The sequence below is a fragment of the Sus scrofa genome, chromosome 1, assembly GCF_000003025.6.
Source record: "Sus scrofa isolate TJ Tabasco breed Duroc chromosome 1, Sscrofa11.1, whole genome shotgun sequence".
NCBI lineage: Eukaryota > Metazoa > Chordata > Mammalia > Artiodactyla > Suidae > Sus > Sus scrofa.
Window position 1 is genome coordinate 92,988,940 of NC_010443.5, and position 4,247 is coordinate 92,993,186.

General features: G+C 37.6%; 1 pseudogene; it reads right to left on the reverse strand.

Annotated features, from left to right (window-relative positions):
- LOC110259456 lies at positions 3,023-3,932 on the reverse strand (annotated as a pseudogene).

The window sequence follows — 4,247 nt, forward strand, 5'->3', positions numbered from 1 at the left end:
GGGTAGCTCAGGAGTGGTGGACAGGTATGCATGAAGGTATGATTTATGAGGGTAATTATTTGGTGAGCATTCATATAGTATGCAAATATATTCATGTTATTTGCCCATTATGCAAGTATGTAAAAGTACCTCTTTCTCAAATTTTATTGTTACCAATCTTTCAATCAAGTTCCTACCAAATCCTTGACCATCCACTATATATTCTATATCTGGCATAGTGAACAACCTGGTGCACTACTTTAACTTATGCCCACTGGGAGCATTTCCATCACTACTGATCTTCAGGAATTTTCCAGAATGGGACTGTAGTGCTGCAGCTCTCCACGTTCAGGTTATGCCTGCTTATCATTGCAGAACTATCTATAAACAAGCCCCAGATCTCCTCTTCCTCTATCAACTGACCATAGTCAACTCCCTGTGAGTAGTCCATAGGTGCAGGCAGGGAGAGGGAAGGCAATTATCAGGAGTGGGGACATAAGCATTTTTGCTGTTTATCCATGTAACCTTGACTTCAGGTCCTACTTGGACCTGATCTCATATATAGCATGTCCATTTGGTGGTGGAGCACTCTTGTGCAAACACACAGATTAAAGGCTTTGATAGGTCAGATAACATCAAGTTCATGGTAGGCAGCTTAGGTTGCATATTGACTTGGTGGCCCATGGTGAAGCACTGAGTCTCTAGTAAGGCCCACTAACAGGAAAAGAGCTATTTCTTCAAAGGAGTGTAGCTATCTGAGAAGGATGGGAAGACCCTGCTCCAAGAGCTAAAAGGCTTACACTGCAGTTCACATGTGAGGCCTACCAAAGGCTCCAGCATCTCCATCTGCCACTAACACATCAAACACCAGAGACCTGCTGGGTCCTTTGTCCCAAGTGGCAGAGAAGTTAACATGACAGCCTGATCCTGTTGTAGAGACTTTTATTTTTCTGTTTCCCACTGAAAACTAGCAGGTTTTTTTGAGTCACCCAATAACTGGACCAATGCAATACACTGAAATGAAAAATTGTCTCCAGAATCTCCAGAGGCCCACTGGACATTGTGTGATTTCTTTGGTTATGAGAGGGGACAGATGGACGATGTTGTTTTCACCTTAAAAGGAATAGCTGGACGTGACCTGTACAACTATTTTGTAATTTTATGCTCTCTTTTGGGGTGTCCCTCAATGCATCCGAGCTCTGTGCAAGCATCATTTAGATTTCTCTTTATTCACCACTGACGACAATAATTATCAATGTTCCTCATTGGTTTCTTGGGCCCAACATATTTGTTATGTAATGAATGAAGGACAAACAAAATTAATGGAATATATTTATACTGAAATTGCTTTTTGTGTAGACAGAGCTACATGCTTTTAAAATTGCTTTTCATAATAAAGTGTTACAAGAAAGCAAACTTATTAACACAAAAATATAACAAAAACAACCAAAGGTCATAAGATGATGAAATCTTTCTAAGAGCCGGGCGAATATCAATAAAAGTTTTTTCATATGATGACACACTAAGTTTCAATTTATTTCTTACTACTAGCTTACACAAAAGTAAACAAATTGTGGTTTCAAAAAGAGAACTCCCTAGAATTCTTCTTTGGTTCTGAAAAAGAAAGTACAAACAATTTCCTAGTCTTCATTACTTTTTGGTATTTTATTGAATGTCTTCATTTTCCTTTATAGTTACATTTAATCATTCAGTATTCATCATGAATCAGACATTATGCTATTTGCAGAAATTATTGTTAGCAAGTAGGCAAGTACTTTATGGAATATGACTATTTATTTAATTCATCAAATTCCCTGTCTGATATTGAAATATGTTTTTATTTAAATCATCCCTCTTTTTGATGGTTAATGAGCCTAAGTTGGTGACATGAACAGCAGAGATTCTTTTTTTTTTTCTTTTCACTGCTGCTCCTGTTCCTGTGTCATACAGAAATTCCCAGGCTAGGGGTCCAATTAGAGCTGCAGCTGCAGGTCTCTGCCACAGGCATAGCAGTGCGGGATCTGAGCCACATCTGCAGCCTGTGTTGCAGCTTACTGCAACACCAGGTCCTTAATCCACTGAGCATGGCCAAAGATCAAACTCACTTGCTCATGGACATTATAGCAGGATCTTAACCCACTGAGCCACAAGGGAACTCCATAGATAAGGATTCTTAATGCTAAAAGGAAATTTGGAAATGGTATATTTGTTACTTCTCCCTTAGTGGTTAAATGTCCCATTCCTTTTATATTCCTAAAGTAGTTACATTATACAGATTTACAATTAACATATTACCATAAACTATGATATATATATAAAAGTGATCAGAGTAGGTAATAAAAATATTAGATTTTGGTTAGTATAATGAACATATATATAATAAAATATATAATAACATATATTTAACTAATTACAAACATAACACACATATATGGATGTATGTATATCTATATATCTATGTATTTATGTTTATAGACAGAAGGATGGATAAATGGATAGTCTGGCACAGTCTTTGTCTCAATATATGGTAACTAGTATAAACACGTTGCCTTTTTATCATCATTGCCTGGCTGTCTATCACAGCAGATAAGAACATGGTATGAGAGGTCAGCTGGTTTCTGGTTACTAGTTCATCAATATGTCTGTTTCAGAATATTCTGTTTGTATTTTCACCTATAAAAATGGAGATAATAACAATGCCTACTCCTTTATATTGTTATAAAGATTGCTGCTGAATATCAGTGTATTTTTATTTCTTTTATTTCATTGTATTGGTATGAAAGGTTGTGAGTCCATAAACAATTATGAAGGTAGTAAAATTAAACTCCAGTTTGCTAGAACTTTTCTAAGAGTCATCCCAGGCAGGGTTTTTCTTTCTTTTGCTACCTTTTCTCCCCCCTTTCAGAATCTGTAATTTATAGGGATTATTGTTTTTCCTTATCTCATAGATATTTTTTGCTGATAGAACAATGGTCTTTTGACCTTGGCATCAGTTGAATGGACTTGAGGCTCCATGCACATTTTATTGGTCACCTGGCATCACTTACCTTATACACAATTTCATAATGGCATTTTTCATTTGGTCATGTTTCAGGGTATAGATTAAGGGGTTTAACATGGGAGTTATCATAGTATAAAATACAGCAACTGCTTTATCAATAGGTAAAGTAGCTGTGGGTCTCCAATATACAAATATACAGGGCACAAAGAAAAGGACTACTGCTGTGATGTGGGAGATGCAGGTGGAGAGGGCTTTTTGCCTTGCCTCCAAGCTCGGAGTCCTTAAAGAGTGGAGAATGACTGTATAGGAGCCAATCAATAGTAGGAAGATTAACAGGCAGATGAAACCACTGTTGGCAGCAACAAAGAGCCCTAGAGTGTGTGTATCAGTGCAGGCAAGATCCATCAAAGGATTCAGATCACACATAAAATGATCTATGACATTAGGACCACAGAAGGGCAATCTGAAGATGGAAGAGGATCTGTACGGTTGCATGAAGAAAGCCTCCCACCCATGACACTCCCACTAGCAGGCCACACAGCTGCCAGTTCATAATTCTTGTATAGTGCAAGGGCTTGCAGATGGCCACATAGCAGTCATAGGCCATTGCAGTAAGTAGGATGACATCTGCACCTCCAAATAAATGTTCCCCAAAGATTTGAGTCATGCATTCATTGAAATGGCTGGTTTTCTTTTCAAGGAGTGAATCTACACCGAGTTTAGGGGTATTGATACAGGAATAGCAAGCATCAATAAAAGAGAGATAAGCCAGGAAATAGTACATAGGGAATCCCAATAATGGGCTGGCAGTGATGATGACCATAGTGAGTATATTTCCTACCATAGAGATGATGTAGATGATCAAAACCACAACAAATATGAATTTCTGCATCTTTGTATTCTGTGTGAGCCCCAGTAGAAAAAACTCTGTCACGTTGTTTCTATTCTCCATGTTTCTCATGTTATGATTAATTACATCACCTGAAAAAAAAGTCGCTTTTTATTAGCTCAACTTGAATTCATTAGGCCTCTTCATTTATTAAACGATAGATGCATAGATTCTATTGAATTCTAAATTCCTATAACTTTTTTTTGGAGATAGAAGGGTATGATTTCTTGAAGATTCCTCAAATTCTGTCCTGGAGGAAGCTGAAGTATAAAATATAGACATGAGGAATGTAGTGAACACGGAGGCAGGAGATGATCTGGGAAGACTTAATCCTATGAGATAACTCATTGCCTCAGGTGAGGCGATAGATCTCACACA